The 18,833-nt window shown below is 42.7% G+C and overlaps 1 long non-coding RNA gene across 6 annotated transcripts in view; it reads left to right on the top strand.

The window, feature by feature from the left end:
* Window positions 1-17,858, top strand: part of LOC129646282 (uncharacterized) — a 131,562-nt gene extending 113,704 nt beyond the window's left edge. For 3 of the 6 annotated variants that reach the window (XR_008711826.1, XR_008711823.1, XR_008711821.1), the window contains 3 exons: window positions 6,481-6,645; window positions 6,966-7,106; window positions 17,628-17,858. This is a non-coding gene — a long non-coding RNA (uncharacterized LOC129646282). Of the gene's footprint in view, window positions 1-5,856; window positions 6,017-6,480; window positions 6,646-6,965; window positions 7,107-17,627 lie in introns of all 6 variants that reach the window. The other 3 variants (XR_008711822.1, XR_008711825.1, XR_008711824.1) reach the window with 3 other exon arrangements.
* Window positions 17,859-18,833: the final 975 nt, after the last annotated feature.

Genomic DNA, 18,833 nt, shown 5'->3' with positions numbered 1-18,833 from the left:
CAGTGAAGTCAAAACCCTAAATTTTCAAGTATTCTCAGACATCAGTTGCATCAGCCAGCCTAGGGCAGTGGCTGAAAGGTGGAGGAGGGAGGGAAAGATAAAGAAAGAGAATGCTTTATAATAGGGGACCATTATTTCCTTTGTCATATTTTGGTTTCTTTAAAATTGTTCAGTTGCATTTAAGTCCCCAAGAGCCACAAAAATTATGTCGAACAATAGCAGGGATTTGTGAAAAGATTCCTTAGATAACATTTGAAAAACACAAGCAGCCCTTGAACCTTTCTGCATCCAGTACATCTGACAGGCTTTGTGAGCTGCAGCCACCTGCAAGAGTTCTATAATAGATGCTTTCACAAAACAGAATTCTCAGAATTGATGTGTTAATATAATTCTCTTAATTACTTGACATCTGACCTAAATGGCAGTAACAAGATGATTTCGGCCAAAGTGAAAGGGACAGTTGAGGCCGTCATTCACATATTTTTGGCCACAAAAAAAAAAAAAAAAAAAAACACCCACAGCTATTGAGAAAAGAAAAACATCTTATGATATCAGGCAGATTGTCTACCCAGCTGAAGTTCACTAAATAATTACTTTATCCACCACTTCCCTTTTCCTATGTATATCAGCTTAGATTTTCAACAATACAAAGAATTTACTTACCATTTACAGTTATCATTTTGGGGTGAGAAGACAATAGTGTGGGTAGGGAGTATGGAATCTTCAAAGAAAAATGTATATTAGAGTGATTTTGTTTATGGAGATTTTTTTAAAAGCATGAAACAAAACATATAGATATAAATATTGGTTAAAAAAGAACATTAAGAAGCCCTGAGTGGGGTGGGGGTGAGGGGTGGAAACTCCAAATAATGGAAACTTCATTAAAAGATAGAAATTATAGGTCTGAAATTCAAGTTAAATCAGTAACTTCTACTATCAAACCAAAGTTTCCTATGAGGGTCACATCCCAGCTGCTGATTTTCCAGCCCAAGATAAGGTTTTATTTCCTATTTGTCTTTCTCTTTCTTCAAACTGTCAACACTGCAAAGCCATACAGCTGTGGGTGAAGCAGCTCTACGATAGTCTGCCTTCCACATCAACCAAATTGTCTGCTCAGTTTTCCTTTATTACTCGTACTGATGGGATAGAATGCCAAGGGCTGAGGGCTGATCTGTGTCCATTAACTGTGTGTTTCTCAGGTACCTATCCTTGTGTGTGCGCTCACTCAGTCAAGTCTGACTCTTTGCAGCCCCATGGCCTGTAGCCCACCAGGCTCCTCTGTCCATAGGATTTCCCAGGCAAGAACTGGAGTGGGTTGTCATTTCCTTCTCCCGGGGATCTTCCTGACCCAGGGGTCAAACGTGAGTCTCTTGCGTCTCCTGCATGGGCAGGCAGGTTTTTACCTGCTAATCTTTCCTTCCCCTTATATTCTTTCAGCCTTTTTTTCTCTGCTTTTTTTTTTTTTAGGTTTAGTTATAGAAAGACCATGTTTGTGATACAGTTTTGATTCCTAATTATTTCCTTAATTAGTAGCCCAAAGCATAATGATGCAGTTCAAAATTCCCCTTCCTATTTTGGATGGCTATGTAGTACTACTATGTGGAAGAACAACACTTCATTTAACTATTTTCCTACTCAACCATGAATCACTGCATGGTGAATATCTATATAAACATCTCTACCATCTCTGATTCTTTTCATCAGGATGCCTACAAATGGAATCGCTGGGTGAAAGGCTATATGTTTTTAAAAGGTTTTTGATGCATTATGCCATGCCACATTCCTTTTTGGATCTAGGCGTGCAGGAGAGTCTATCTAAGCCATTTTTAGTATCCCATGTGGGAGAGAAATCTGCTTTCTTTCTCTTCTCCGTGTGATATACAGGCCACGTCAGACCTCAGAGGAGCATTTGCCAGCTGTCCCTGGCATAAGCATCCTCCATGGTGTTGGTTACCGATATGGATGTCTGGCGCCCTCACCTAGAGCCTGGACTCGGACTGCGCACATTAGTGGGCTCCTCAGGGCATGCTCGTGTGGGGGAAGTGGGAGAGGCGCTCCCTAAGGATGGAGAGAGCGGGAATAACAAATGGGGTAACGCACTTAGGCTTGTGCCTCTGAGGCAGAAGATTTGAACGAAATGTTGGGATAGTGCTTATTTCAGGGTTGTATGAGGCTGCACAGAGAGATGCTGAGAGGAAGAAAGGTGTGGTGAGAAAAGAGGTGATGCTGAAGGTGCATGCAAGAAGAGCAAGGCCAATGTAGGGCAACAGTGGGGGAAGGCTTTCTGGAGGAGGCGAGCTGAGCTGGCTGACAGCTTGCCTAAGAATTTTTCTCCAATTGTTGAGTGTTCACACATTTGAAATATCACCAACACTGCATATCTTTATTGCATATTCCCGTACACGTACTCACATGTATGCAAATGCTCTGCCTTACAATCTCATACATGTAAACCATATGATTTCATTAGATAAGAAATACATGAATATATTCCTCCTATAAAATCATAAAACATTGCAGATAAGACTAAAATGATCTTTTAGTCATAATTCCCCAACATGTACCTCCCACCTCTGGAAATAACCATTGCCATCAGGTAGGTTATAAACTCTTAGTAATTTACATCCACACTTCCATCTCTCTGTGACCCTATGGACCACATCCATATCCTGACCCCGTCAGGCTCCTCTGTCCATGGGATTCTCCGGGCAAGAATACTGGAGTGGGTTGGCATGCTCTCTTCCAGGGTGTCTTCCCAACCCAGGGATTGAACCCATGTTTCCTGTGGCTCCTGCATTACAGGTGGATTCTCTACTGCTGAGCCACTGAGGGAAGCCCATAAAATATACAGAATAGTTGAAAGTGTGGGCACACTGTTTTGCAACTTGCAAAGGGAAGGGGGACTGCAGCATTTTGGCTTATTCTAACTTATTTTAATGTTTTTGGATTTAAAATTAATTTTTAACTGCACAGTTAATATGAGAGTACAGTCTCCTTGTAAATAAATTTTAAAAGAGAAAGAAGTTGCAGATAAAGCTAAATTTTTCTTTGTCCCTCTCCTCAATCCTGCTCCCCTCTTCTTCCTTCTGGAGGTAAAGTCTGTCATCACTTTGGAGAACATCTTTGATAATGTCTGTGTTTCCTTCCTTTTCTGAATCTCCCTTAATTCTCAACATCTAACTGAAGTCACTGCAGTTACAGAATCTTAGAACCCAAAGGATATTTTAGAGATTATCTGGTCTTGCCTTTCATAGTACAGATGCTGAAATAGATCGAATGCCTGGTCTCAGGTTTCACTGATTACCTTTGCCTTACTTTTTGTGAGCCTTAGCTAGTGTGTTCCTCATTTTTTCAGTCTGTGTTACTTCTAGCAATTTCCATACAGATGGTTTAAATCGAAAACATCTTTAGTGGCATTGGATAGTCATTGGAAAGACTGTGAAACTCTCACCACGATGTAGTCTTCAGGGAGGAAAGAACAGGACCACTGATTTCAAGTCTGAACTATGTCAGGAGCCGTCCTTTCTGTGACTTGAGTAGCCAGGGGCACAGGAAGAGTATGACCCGACCATTCGACTCCTGATACTGCGGGTGAGGGGAGGCCTTGGCCCCAACTCTCTGAATCCCTCCGTGGGGCAAGATTTTCATTTTGAGACTGACCGTTTGAATACCAGCTCCCCACCTTTTGGTTTTCTAACGATGTCAGAGGCAGAAAGAGCACAGCTGGACTCTTGAATTCCAGGTTCAGTCCATTTCAGGGGTAAGCAGAAAGAAAAAATAAAAAAAGAAAGAGAAGAAAAAAACCCCCTTTGGGTCACAAAGTAAGAATCTTTGAAATGAAAGTTGTGCAGAGAGTAAATATGAAGCCCCACAATGCCATCTCTAGAGCTGCGTTTCAGAACACAAGGGCACTTCCACTCTGTAAAGGAAAGTTAAGAGATTTCATGTTCCTTAATTAAAACGTATCTCAAGAGTCAGTGGGAGGCACCTGCACAACCCCTACCTGAAGATGCCGATTTACAGAAAAACTTCCAGCCGTGGGATTCATACAAGGGACACGCTGGCAATTGTGAGTTTCTTTTCAAATCGGCCTCTGTCTGTCATACCTATGTAGTTACAAAATCAAAAGGGATAATAAAGTTCAATTGTATATTCACAGTTTGATATTTCTATTGACAGGTCTCACACAAAAAATACCATTTCAGGAAACTCTGATTCTGTGTCCCTCTATGAAAGGGGCTGAAAGGCTCTCCTGTGTGGCGGATCCCCACCCAACAATCCCTCTAAATCTGAATCTATAAAGTGACCCCATCGCGATTCAAAGGTGTCAAATTGGGCCTCCTCTCCCCAGGTTCTGTTTGTGATTTTTAAAAATCCCTCTGATGGTGAGGAAAAAAGGAAACCACCCAGACCAAACCACAACTGAGTTAAAAATCCCTGCTCCTCAGTAGAGGAGAACAGTTAACCCCAGCATCACCACACCCTGGAGGGGAACAGCAGCTGCTGCCCGCTCTGAGGACTCAGGCAGACCAGGAACGACCTACAAGTCTGCCCCCACGCCCTCTCCTCACCCACTGGAGTCCATATCAACTCTGAATAGTTCTCTTTTTTCCAAGATGTTTCAAAATATTTTACCGCTATGGAAATATTCTTCAGGGCGCCCCTAGAAAGCCAGCACGCAGGTGCCTCTAATGTTTAGAGATTTTTTTTCTTGGAAAAGAGGGGTGTATGTTGGTTAGATTCAAAACCAGCAAGTCTGTTCTTGTAATAGTGTATGGGACTAGGCTTAGGCAAGAGCAGAGCACATCTGAATGCAAAAATTAAATGGAGGAATGGGAGGGGGGAACAGGTGCTCTTTTATAAAGGCTAAATTCCATATTTACCAAACTGATTTGCATGAGGCATATTTTCAATGAAAATATTGCTACTCATTTTGCTGCATTTGTGCAACAGAAACATAAGGATGGAGCAGAAGAGGGATGCGGTTCTCAAGCTGTCTTCTGTACCTACCCTTTAGCTGACAGTTAAATGGCACTTTTGGGAAATTTGTTTTTTAGAACTTTCGGCTTCCCACCGCCAATCGAGCAGGACTTTTCTAACCCCCGGGTACTGCCTCAGAGTCAAGAGTTAGAAGAGAATCTAGAAGACATGGTGAGAGGTCACTCACTCCACTGACCTTCACTAAGTGAGAACACCTAAATTATCTCCAGATAAGAAGTCTTTCTAAGTTAATTCCATGCCTTCTCTTAGCAATCCAAAAGTGAAAGTTGCTCAGTCACGTCTGACTCTTTGTGACCCCACGGACTATACAGTCCATGGAATTATTCAGGCCAGAATACTGGGCTGGGTATCTGTTCCTTTCTCCAGGGGATCTTCCCAACCCAGGGATCAAACCCAGGTCTCCCGCATTGCAGGCGGATTCTTTACCAGCTGAGCCATAAGGGAAGAATACTGGAGTGGATAGCTTATCCCTTCTCTAGGGGATCTTCCCAACCCAGGAATTGAACCAGGGTTTCTTGCATTGCAGGCGGATTCTCTACCAGCTGAGCCACGCAAGCCAGTGTCAAATTTTAGGACCAAGAATGTTTTCCTCTGCGTTAAGCATTTTGCTTATGCTTTACTTTCTCTTCATGTAAATCTAAAATTAAAAAGTGCTGTCAGCTCCAGTGTTCTTGCCTGGAGAATCCCAGGGATGGGGGAGCCTGCTGGGCTGCCGTCTATGGGGTCACACAGAGTTGGACACGACTAAAGTGACTTAGCAGCAGCAGCAGCAGTAGTCAGCTACATAGGTTATATCTTATTTACCTTCCTAAATCAATCCTATGATACAGGCACTATTATGTCCCCATTTTTCAGATGAAGAAACAGAGGCAGAGAGACATGAAGAAATTGGACACAGGTCACCCAGCATGATAGACCCCAGATTTAAATTCAGGCATCTGACTTCAGAGTCTGTGGTGGTTCACTTTACCACCACAAGATGCTACCTGGTAACTTCAGGTGTGGGCAGCTGCAGGTATGGAGTTACTAAGAATGCACTAAGGAAGCTTCAAAGAAAGGGCACCTGGGCCAGAAATGAGAGGCAGAAATTGGAATAAGGTGAGGTGAGCGGTGGCTGATGGTAGATGCTGGAGCAGTGGCTGACACACGGCCCAGGCCGCTATTCACAGATTTGCTTACAGGTGGGGTGGTGGTGAGCAGGTCCCAGTGAGCAAGGTCAGCCTCTTGGTATGTGTCGTCTGTGTTTCCCAGAGTGGGCACCAATAGGGCATACCCAGTGGACTTGTCTCCCTGGGGGACTCCCAAGGCTCACTATGAAGTTTCTATTTACCTTTGAGAGTTTGCTCTGAAAAAGGCTTGTAGAGCATCTTGTAGAAAAGTGAAGTTTCCAGAATGCCTCACTCTCTCTTTGTTGGGATCAGACACACTTGGAACCAGTTCACACCTCCTGTCAGTCTTCTGGATTTCCTTCTCCTTAAGGGCCCAGAGGCTTCAGATGCAGCTTTGAGCTTCAGGAGGAGGGTAGTGGCCACACATGCTGAAGGTGAGGAGAGCACCCGGTGATGCCTCTTCCTGGCTTGAAGCTGACGTGAAAAAGCACAAAAGCACCGCACACACACCATAGAGGAAGCGGACAGCCTCAGGGTTGGTATCTGACGCCAAAGAGAGTTGTTACTCCTCACCACTCTTTAGGTTTGAAATAAGCAGATCTTCTTTCCTACTGACTATTATTGCCTAGTTTACCCTACAATCCCTTTGGAATAGTCATGCAAACTCCATCCTGGGTTGCATCTGCTTAGATAAGTGGCTTATTTCATCCTACATCTTGGCCATCTAGCATTTCTGTTTATACAGTAAGTACCCAAGCTTCAGTTAGGGGAAACAGACATTGGACAGAATCAGAGCTTTCCAGACCATCTTACATTGGCCTCTCATCCTCCCCATGAATGTCCTTGGACCTGCAGTAGATCACCCTCTGGGATTTCCACACTGAATCTGGCTTCACCTGAGGAAGACTACTGGGGAAAGGTCCTGTGTTTGGAAATTAACATCTCAAGGAAGATTTAATCCCTCACTGGGGAAAATCAAGGTCTCCATGATCTATGGTAAGCACTATTTTAATTCTTTCTCTGAAATTCTTTATTTTAAAAAAGCAGGCCTTCAAGTGTGTGGATACCCAATTCTTCGGTCTCTAAACATAGTCCCTTGTTCTGTCCAGTCTGCCTCAGGGGCTCCCTGATTTCTAAGACCTATATAGCACAGGTTGTGATCTGTTTTTACTGTTGTTATCTGATTATTTGTCTGTTTCCTAATGGAAGAAAAGATCTTTCCTAGTGGAAGATCATATACATCCAAATAAAAAGTTTCAAGAGTGAAACACAACTCAAGTGTCTCCCTCCCGGTGATGCTCAGGCACTAGTTCATCACGGCAAAGGCAGCCCCAGTTATTGTTTTCACACTAATCCTTTGGGAGAGAGTTTCTGCATGTGTATGAATCTACATCTGTATGATGTGTGTGTATACACGGAGATAAGTGTTTTACACTAATGGAAGCACACTCTACACACTTCAGCACAATAGTAAGGAGCATAAGCTCTGGACTCTGGAGTTGGTGTTTGAATCCTGGTTTTGCTGTATAATGGCTGTGTGACTTTGGGCAAGTTACTTAATCTCTCTGGATCTCAGTTTTCTCATCACTGAAACTGGGATGCTAATAGTGCCTACTACATATAATTTAATCATTAAAGTAATTAATAGATGTGGAGGATTTAGAACAGTGAAAGTCGCTCAGTCACGTCTGACTTTTTGCAACCCCAGGGACTGTACAGCCCATGGAATTCTCCTGGCCAGAATACTGGAGTGGGTAGCTGTTCCCTTCTCCAGGGTATCTTCCCAACTCAGGGATGGAACCCAGGTCTCCCATATTGCAGGCAGATTCTTTACCAGCTGAGAGTGCCTGCAATAAAAATGGTAACATTTTTTTGGTTTACCACTTAACTAACTACAGATCTTGGAACTTTTATATTAGTTTGTTCAAATCTGGCTCTTTGTTTTAGTGGCTGAATAGTGTTCTATTGTATGGAAATCTAAAAACATATTTAACTAGTATTTAATTAATTATTTTAACTCTTATTTTATTTTACATTTAGTTACTTTTTATTTAAATTTTATTTAATATTTAAATAATATTTTAACAATATTTAACTCGAGGGTCATTTAGTTTTTTTTGTCATTTGCATCATAAACAGTCCTATGACAGGTAATCACTGTGCTTGCATCCTAAAGGGAAAGAGGCTTCTTGAACGTACAATTGCTGGGTCTACTTTGTCACTAGCTGCCCTTCAAAGCTTTTTTTTAACTTATATTCTCAGCAATAACATCCAGGGCTCTTGCCTTTGGCACTTCTCAATCTTAACCAACCCAAGAGCTGAGAAATGGTCTCCTGGAGTTTGCATTTCTTTTACTATGAGTGAAGCAAGCGTTTATCTAGCTCTCTGCCCATCTCCTATGGGGTCGTTGGTCTTTTTCTCATCAAGCAGTCTGTTGTTTGTTTTTCCAGAGAGTTTTTCTGGGAGCGATTGTATCTGCCTCCTGTCTCAAAGATCTCAAAGTCTCATTAGACTGTGCAGAAGGGTTTCCACAATGGTAATTTTATTCAAAATGTTCAACAGTACAAATTGGATCCCTGCAAGGATCTGTTAGTCTTCATGCAACCTGATCTGTTGTGCTGAGGAATGAGAGTTTATTGCATCATAAAAGTCTTGCCCTCCATTTGTGTTAGGCAAGTACTGACTTTTTTATGACCTCTTCTTCTTAACTAAACATATCAATAAATAACACATGATTCTTGATGGGGCTAATCCTAGGTTGATGTGACTTATCGGATAAATCAACACCATAAAGAAACTCTTGGCTCAACCTCCTGATCATTCAAGGAGAGAAGGAAGAGTCCAACTTTGAGTGACTAAGTTAGCCTTCTGAGAGTAGGCCCCTATTGGTCAAGGGCATGTACGAATCACTATGATCATTCTGCACCTAGGGTGTTAAAACACTATGAATCCCTCATAACTCAATTGCCTTTTATCTACTGCAGAAAAGGCCAAATTTGCAAAGGTCCTTTCCAGTGGTTTCCATACTTTAATGTTTATCAGAATCAATCAGAAAGTACACTCTTCAAAGTCCCTGGTAGCTCAGATGGTAAAGAATCCACCTGTAAAGTGGGAGACTTGGGTTCGATCCCTGGGACAGAGAAGCCTGGTGAGCTACAGCCCATGGGGTTGCAAAGACTTAGCAACTAAGCAGAGTACACTCTTTAAAAACTCAGCTGATTCTGAAGCAGATGGCCAAAAGGTGCACTGGGAAATTCAGCTAGCAAAGCCATGCAGGATTACTAAATCAAATATTCAAGGGATATGACCCAGAATCTCCATTCTTACAGGCATACCTGCTCAGTCTCAGGCTCCCTGAAGTAGAAGTTCTTCCTGTGCTAGGGAGTACCCCTATGTCATGTTATTGCCAAGAAGAGGCTAATGGTGTTGGAAGAATATTTTGGAATGTGCTCTTCAATAAATCTGAATTGTTGGTGATAATTGGAAGAGATGTTACAGTTTTTCTCTTCCATATCTACTCTCAGCATCTGTTTTACCTGCTAGCACCCCATGAAATAATAGTCAGTGAAGGACAAGAAGTCTGTCCACAAGAGGAACAATGAGAGGAAAAAGAGAGCGGTGAAAGACTTCGCCCTGAAATGTCCCTCTTTAATGTCTTACCCTCCGTTGGGAAGACATAGCCCAACACCTGATCCAAGCAGGTTTTTCTGACACTCCTGAATTTATCTAAGCTGTTTCACATCCCAGAAGGAGACCCGTTTTTGAGAATTATCCTTTAATAATAACAGCTACTGCTGAATTATACCTGACATGGTGCTAAGGGCTTTTACACATATAATAACAAAAGTAATTCCTATTTTAAAGAAGGGAAAATGGAGATTTGGGGAGGTTGAGCAAATTGGCCCAAGTCATGGAGCAGTCATGACAAAAAGGATTCAAACCTGGCAGTCCAACTTGAGTCCCTCACCTTCATAACTCAGGGTGAGCTGCCCACAGTAGGTTCTGATCCTCACCAGGTCCACCTTAGAACTGCTCCTCATGCTGATCAGGTGCTGTGGTCAGCAGAGCCAGAAGCGCTCATAAATCAAAAACTCTGGATGCCTCTGTACATGGAAATCTTGTGTAAATCCGTTTCTTTTACTACTTTCTTCTCACCATATATAAGGAATACTGAGAGCATTGTTACAATATTTGTATTGATACAACTGTTTGGTTTGTATATCTGTACTTGCATGTACAAATAGAATATGACTTAGTCTACAGTGTGCGTGGCTGGCGGGGAGTGGGGGGTCAACCCAATGGGTAGTAGAGATCTCCTGAAGCTGGCTCAGGATGCCACCAGGGCACTGGGAGGAGTGCAAGGGTGGGACACAGGAGATTTGCTTCCTGTGTCACCTCTGCGTGTGTGTGTGTGTGTGTGTGTGTGTGTGAGCGTGACTTGGACAATTAGGCCACATCCCTGGAGCTCATTTTCTCAACTGTAAAATGAGAAGAACCAATTAAATAAATTGTTTAAAAGTTTTTAAACATAAAAGTAATGCCTAATATATTCCTCTCAGTTAAAAATCCACCCAGTATGGATACAGTAAAAGCCCTTGTTGACTCCCACCCAACCCCACTGATCCCTTGAGTGGAACTACTATAAACACCATAGTGCAATATAGTGTATTGTATTGTATTGATTCCACTCCAAATACTTCACCAAATATGCACCTTCTTCTTTGCAAGTGTATAGATTCTTTCATTGTTATTTTGTATAAATGACATCAGATCAGTAGTTCTTATTCTTTTTTTGATTTTAAAAAACCCAATGAAAGCTAAATATCTCCGTCCCCTAAAATGTACACGTGTACATTTTGGGTAGAAAAATCATCAAAGATATTCATGGATCCCTTGAATCTCATCCATGGATCCCGTACCCATGCATTCCAGACTAACCTGGATTAGAAGAGTCCAAGAGTTTTATTTCAAAATTATGTCCTTTAATTTTAAGTACAGGGCTGGTCTGTGTCTCTAAGCTGTCCCCCTCAACCTTTCTCTCCACTGTGCCTTTCCACACAACAATATTTACCTTATTTAAATCTATTTTTATTTTTATCAGAGGCTTCTATGCACACAGCTTTAAAAATCATATGAGCAAAACTGGTAATAAAAAAAAAATTCTTCTCCAACTCCAAATCATGCTTCCTGAGGCAACCTCTTACCTGTTTTAGCTGTTTCTTCTGGGATTTTCCTCCATGTTTCTGAAGAGTGTTGAGGTCCTTTAACGGACTGGAACCTGGTGGTCCAAAGTCGATTGATAAGAAAGTAAAGGAGAGAGAAAGAGGCTGATATTCTTTGGTTTACACAGAAAGCCAATAAAGCCCCTGCACGGGGCTTGCTCTGTTCACGAAGGCCTCAGGCACCCTCTCGATGGGGTGAAGGTACAGAGTGCCTTCACGAGAGGGTCTTAGAAGCCTGAGCAGGAAAGTGAACTCGGAGAGCCTCTGTGCTCCAGGGGATCGGCCTGAAAAACAGAGAGAGGGAGAGAGAGAGAGAGAGAGACAGGGACCAGAGCTCTGATGGAGCAAAGGTGTTTTAATCAACACGGTGTGGGCATATATATACTGTCTTACAAGGTAGTTATTCTCAGCAAAGATAAAGATAAAATTCCAGACTTACAAAACATAGGTGATCCATATTAGAGAGAGAGAGATTTGTAAACAATCACTTTTACCGTGAGGTTCACAAGAAGGAAGAGGGTACTTATCACCGTATAGAAAAACTAATGAAGGAAATGCCTGGATTCCTCAGCCCCCGGGAGAGGCTTGCCTCTCCTCTCAATTCCTGAGTATTCAGGAATTAATAAGGAACAGAGAATTCCTGACAGATCAAAACAGCACACAGGAAGCCTCCTGTTAAATGCTTCCTGACAGAGGAGTGTGCTTATAACTGGCTTATTGAAAACGCTCAACTTAGATGACATACAAACAGAAAATGGACTTATTTTTCTCTAACCACAGCCTTGTCACAGAAAACTAGCTAATCTGATCACACGGACCACAGCCTTTTCTAACTCAATGAAACTAAGCCATGCCATGTGGGGCCACCCAAGACGGACGGGTCATGGTGGAGAGGGCTGACAGAATGCGGTCCCCTGGAGAAGGGAATGGCAAACTACTTTAGTATTCTTGCCTTGAGAACCCCATAAACAGTATGAAAAAGCAACATGATAGGATACTGAAAGAGGAACTCCCCAGGTCAGTAGGTGCCCAATATGCTACTGGAGATCAGTGGAGAAATAACTCCAGAAAGAATGAAGGGATGGAGCCAAAGCAAAAACAATACCCAGTTGTGGATGTGACTGGTGATAGAAGCAAGGTCCGATGCTGTAAAGAGCAATATTGCATAGGAACCATGTCAGGTCCATGAATCAAGGCAAATTGGACGTAGTCAAACAGGAGATGGCAAGAGTGAACATTCTAGGAATCAGTGAACTAAAATGGACTGAATGGGTGAATTTAACTCAGATGACCATTATAGCTACTACTGTGAGCAAGAATCCCTTAAAAGAAAAGGAGTAGCCATCATGGTCAACAAAAGAGTCCTAAATGCAGTACTTGGATGCAATCTCAAAAACAACAGAATGATCTCTGTTCATTTCCAAGGTAAACCATTCAATATCACGGTAATCCAAGCCTATGCCCCAACCAGTAACACTGAAGAAGCTGAAGTTGAACGGTTCTATGAAGACCTACAAGACCTTTTAGAACTAACACCCAAAAAAGCTGTCCTTTTCATTATAGGGGACTGGAATGCAAAAGTAGGAAGTCAAGAAACACCTGGAGTAACAGGCAAATTTGACCTTGGAGTATGGAAGGAAGCAGGGCAAAGGCTAATTTTGCCAAGAGAATACACTGGTCATAGCAAACACCCTCTTCCAACAACACAAGAGAAGACTCTACACATGGACATCACCAGATGGTCAACACTGAAATCAGATTGATTATATTCTTTGCAGCCAAAGATGGAGAAGCTCTATACAGTCAGCAAAAACAAGACCAGAAGCTGACTGTGGCTCAGATCATGAACTCTTGCCAAATTCAGATCATGAATATTGCCAAATTCAGACTTAAATTGAAGAAAGTAGGGAAAACCACTAGACCATTCAGGTATGACCTAAATCAAATCCTTATGATTATACAGTGGAAGTGAGAAATAGATTTAAGGGACTAGATCTGATAGACAGGGTGCCTGATGAACTATGGACAGAGGTTCGTGGCATAGTACAGGAGACAAGGATCAAGACTATCCCCAAGAAAAAGAAATGCAAAAAAAGAAAAATGGCTGTCTGGGGAGGCCTTACAAATAGCTGTGAAAAGAGGAGAAGCGAAAAGCAAAGGAGAAAAGGAAAGATATAAGCATCTGAATGCAGAGTTCCAAAGAATAGCAAGGAGAGATAAGAAAGCCTTCCTCAGCCATCAGTGCAAAGAAATAGAGGAAAACAATAGAATGGGAAAGACTAGAGATCTCGTCAAGAAAATGAGAGATACCAAGGGAACATTTCATGCAAAGATGGGCTTGATAAAGGACAGAAATGGTATGGACCTAACAGAAGCAGAAGGTATTAAGAAGAGGTGGCAAGAACACAGGAGTACTGTACGAAAAAGATCTTCATGACCCAGATAATCATGATGGTGTGATCACTCACCTAGAGCCAGGCATCCTGGAATATGAAGTCAAGTGGGCCTTAAAACCATCACTATGAACAAAGCTAGTGGAGGTGATGGAATTCCAGTAGAGCTATTTCAAATCCTGAAAGATGATGCTCTGAAGTGCTACACTCAATATGCCAGCAAATTTGGAAAACTCAGCAGTGGCCACAGGACTGAAAAAGGTCAGTTTTCATTCCAATGCCAAAGAAAGGCAATGCCAAAGAATGCTCAAGCTACCACACAATTGCACTCATCTCACACGCTAGTAAAGTAATGCTCAAAATTCTCCAAGCCAGGCTTCAGCAATATGTGAACCGTGAACTTCCAGATGTGCAAGCTGGTTTTTGAAAAGGCAGAGGAACCAGAGATCAAATTGCCAACATCCGCTGGATCATCGAAAAAGCAAAAGAGTTCCAGAAAATCATCTATTTCTGCTTTATTGACTATGCCAAAGCTTTTGAATGTATGGATCACAATAAACTGTGGAAAATTCTGGAAGAGATGGGAATACCAGACCACCTGCCCTGCCTCTTGAGAAACCTATATGCCGGTCAGGAAGCAACAGTTAGAACTGGACATGGAGCAACAGACTGGTTCCAAATGGGAAAAGGAGTACATCAAGGCTGTATATTGTCACCCTGCTTATTTAACTTCTATGCAGAGTACATCATGAGAAATGCTGGGCTGGAAGAAGCACAAGCTGGAATCAAGATTGCCAGGAGAAATATCAATCACCTCAGATATGCAGATGATACCACCCTTATGGCAGAAAGTGAAGAGGAACTAAAAAGCCTCTTGATGAAAGTGAAAGAGGAGAGTGAAAAAGTTGGCCTAAAGCTCAACATTCAGAAAACGAAGATCATGGCATCTGGTCCCATCGCTTCATGGGAAATAGATGGGGAAACAGTGGAAACAGTCAGACTTTATTTTTTTGGGCTCCAAAATCACTGCAGTTGGTGACTGTAGCCATGAAATTAAAAGATGCTTACTCCTTGGAAGGAAAGTTATGACCAACCTAGACAGCATATTAAGAAGCAGAGACATTACTTTGCCAACAAAGGTCCATCTAGTCAAGGCTCTGGTTTTTCCAGTGGTCATGTATGGATGTGAGAGTTGGACTGTGAAGAATGCTGAGTGCCGAAGAATTGATGCTTTTGAACTGTGGTGTTGGAGAAGACTCTTGAGAGTCCCTTCAACTGCAAGGAGGTCCAACCAGTCCATACTAAAGGAGACCAGTCCTGGGTGTTCATTGGAAGGACTAATGTTGAAGCTGAAACTCCAATCCTTTGGCCACCTCATGTGAAGAGTTGACTCATTGGAAAAGACCCTGATGCTGGGAGGGTTGTGGGCAGGTGGAGAAGGGGATGACAGAGGATGAGATGGTTGGATGGCATTACCAACTCAATGGACATGAGTTTGAGTGAACTCCGGGAGTTGGTGATGAATTGGGAGGCCTGGCATGCTGCGATTCCTGGGGTCACAAAGAGTCGGACTCAACTGAATGACTGAACTGAACTGAACCACAGCCTTTACTCTTTCCCAGCCCTCATGTCATCTCAGGCATATCCCTTAGTTTGTAATTGTAATTTAGACATAAATTTCTGGGATAAGTTAGTGTATCCCTACTCATACCTTTCAATCAAATCTGATGTAAAAAATCTCCCTCCCTCAGCTTGGGTCTGGCCAGTGGCTGAAGGCTGAGCAGGACGAGATGAGGCTAGTGTGTTGGTCAGGACTGAATGCCCCTCGGATACAGTAGTTTCTTTCTTTGCCTGCTGCTTGGCTAGCCTGAGAAGCCCAAAGTAACTCAGTGGCAGTCACAACTCTAAGGTTCCTGGAACCCTGAGCGCTCCCTGGCACCAGAGTGGCTGAGAGCAGAGCTGGCTGATGTTGATGGAAGAATCTCACTGTCCACCTGGTTGTTGAGTCCGTCCTCTGTGATAGGTGCTCTTGGGTGAACACAAAGAGCCAATAAACACGTCCACATATCCCTCCCCAGCAATTCCTGTCTTTGATACTGTGCTCTTATTCACTGCAGGCCACTAGCCAGGAGTCCGTGTCTAACCTTCTCCCATAGGAATTGATGAGCCATGTGTCTAGCTCAAAGCTCTGGATGCTGGGAGGGCATATCTTCTCCCCTGGCCCTCCGAGTGAGGCTGCCATGCAGCAGAAGTCCGCTCTGAGCCGCACAAATGTATAATGTCAACTCATCAGAAATCGGGCCTGAGTTCTCTCCTCTTCTTTCATTTAGCCAAAAGGATTCACAAGAGCATAGGGATGTGAGTTGAGGATGATGCTTTGGGGCATCAAGGTAAGTAATATGGGAATCTAGGCCACCTTCCCGTGTAATTTACTTGTCTCTTCCAGACCTGCCTGGGTTAGCTCCTGAGAGCACCATTTCCAGTTTTTTGTGTATGTTTTTAAACTGTAGTATAGTTGATTTACAATGTTGTGTTAGTTTTCCCATTTCTGTCTTACAGTGGATTCCTGCTCTGTTGCATTTTCCATGTCATCTTTCATGAATTCCCCCCAATCATTAGTTTTATGAAATACCATAACATGGGGCAAATACTCTTGCAGAAAATTTATGCAAGAAAAAGCACCTAGACTAAATACTCCCTATGGAAACTATAATATAGGAAGGGCAATTTCAGCCTGCAAAGTACATTCAATTCTTCCTTAACCACAGGTATGTTGCCTATTTTACTAAATGGATGCAGAATCTCGGAAGGCATGTGCTTCTGTGTTTCTTCTCCAACATTTCCTGGAACTTTGTGCATACATTAGAGTGTGGACTTGGCCAAGAATTTGCTCTCTGACTACATCGAACCACAGTCACTTATCCTTCTATGCAATATGCCTATGAAAGCCATTGGCCTGGCCATAGCTTTTGTGTTTCACCTACTCTCCCCCAAAGGCAGGAACATAGTAAGAGTGAGAGTGACAGGTTGGCCAAGAGAGAAGAACTTGAACTTTCAATGGAGGGCTCAGGTTTGTGTCTCTTTTCTGGGTGCTGTGCTGTGCTGTGCTAAGTTGCTTCAGTCATGAACGACTCTTTGCAACCCCATGGACTGTAGCCTGCCAGGCTCCTCTGTCCATGGGATTCTCCAGGCAAGAATACTGGAGTGGGTTGCTAATTCCTTCTCCAGGGGATCTTCCTGACCCAGGGATCAAACTGTGTCTCTTATGCCTCCTGCACTGGCAGGCAGGTTCTTTACCACTAGTGCCACCTGGGAAACTTCTCTCTTGAGCAGAGAGACACTTTTCTTCTCCAAATGTGTCCTCCCTGACCCCTTTGCTTCTCAGCCTGACATCGCCTGTACCACCTCTAACAGGATACGTTTCTAGTACAATCATATTACAAGTATTGTAAACCTTTGCTCCAGTGATCACAGTATAAAGAGATGTTGCCTTTTAGTTCTTAAAAAGCAGAAAGCCAGCATGTGAGATATTTCCAGACACTTCTTGCTCTTAATACTTCTTTTCTTCCGCTCTGACTTGGGACACTGAGTGGTGATTATAATTACTTTATAACACAATGGAATGGATTATTATAGCAGAAGAAAATGTTCCAAAGGAGCACTTAAATCCATCAAAGCATCCCTTAGCCAAGTTTGCTAACTTAAATGAAGAATTGTTAACAATGTATTCTCTTTCATTTGTTAAATGTCCTTCCTGACCTTTTATTGTTTCACATTTTGAAAAGAAATTACGGTAAAATTGTCTGAGCTACCCTCCTCCCAATCCAAAGTCTATTTTGTTCTCTATCTTGGGCTTGCCCTGGGCTGGAGCTGTCTGTACAGTCCAGATCTTGTTTCCGCAGAGAGCCTGCTGGAGCACTTCCAGGGACACCAAGTTTGAGGCCATCATGAATCCATTCACATTCTGACTGAATCCATAATGGACTCTGGCGTGAGCTGGCTCTGTTTAGAGTCTGTATAACCCTTAGGTCTTGATACCGTGTGCCTTTCCTGCCATGTTCATGGACTCTTTTGTATCAAAAAAGTATTTTATGCATTATAAATGTAATATTTTATGTATTATATTATTTAAGTATTTTATGTATTAGAAAATAATAAAATTAATACACACACACAAAAGGATGGTAACGACAATCCTACATGCGAGACAGAAAAAGACACACAGGTGTAAAGAACAGACTTTTGAACTATGTGGGAGAAGGCGAGGGTGGGATGATTTGACAGAATAGCACTGAAACGTGTATATTACCATATGTAAGACAGATGACCAGTGCAAGTTTGAGGCATAAAGCAGGGCACTCAAAGCCGGTGCTCTGGGACAACCCAGAGGGATGGGGTGGGGAGGGAGGTGGGAGGGGGGGTTCAGGATGGGGGGACACATGTATACCCATGACTGATTCATGTTGATGTATGGCAAAAACCACCACAATATGGTAAAGTAATTAGACTCCAATTAAAATAAATAATTTTTTTAAAAGAATGAACAAAATGATAACAGAGATAGACACGGGTCCTATAAGAAAGTGTCTATGGAATTATTGGATTTACGGTAAAACTGTCTGAGAAAGGGTAGAAATCTGAATGGCCATGCTGGCATGAGATGGTCAGTGAAGCTTCCTGGGAAGCGGGGTTGGGAGGGTCTCTGAATGACTAGCAGGAATCAGAAATGGAGGCAAACTGGGCCATCTATGTAAGGGAAACAATGGGAACAAGTGCACGGGAGCTGGAACGCTGTGGTTTTGTGTGGAGGAAAGTAGACACATGAAACCAGAGTAGAGATTTTTGTGAAGGAAGAAGTGAGAGAGGAGCTTGGGCAGGTGAACAGGTTGGGCAGTGTGTTGAGGTCCTAGAATGTCACTCCAGAGGAGTGGCGTGATAAAGAGCAGTTCTAAGGGGACGACTAAATGTGGTCTGCTACGGAAGGGAATGGCAAACCACTTCAGTATTCTTGCCTTGAGAACCCCATGAACAGTATGAAAAGGCAAAAAAACAAGACACTGAAAGATGAATTCCCCAGGTCAGTAGGTGCCCAATATGCTACTGGAGAG

This window comes from Bubalus kerabau, chromosome 3, assembly GCF_029407905.1.
Source record: "Bubalus kerabau isolate K-KA32 ecotype Philippines breed swamp buffalo chromosome 3, PCC_UOA_SB_1v2, whole genome shotgun sequence".
In the NCBI taxonomy this organism is placed as follows: Eukaryota; Metazoa; Chordata; class Mammalia; order Artiodactyla; family Bovidae; genus Bubalus; species Bubalus kerabau.
The sequence above is the reverse complement of the archived record's forward strand: the minus strand, read 5'-3'. Positions and strand labels throughout refer to the sequence as shown.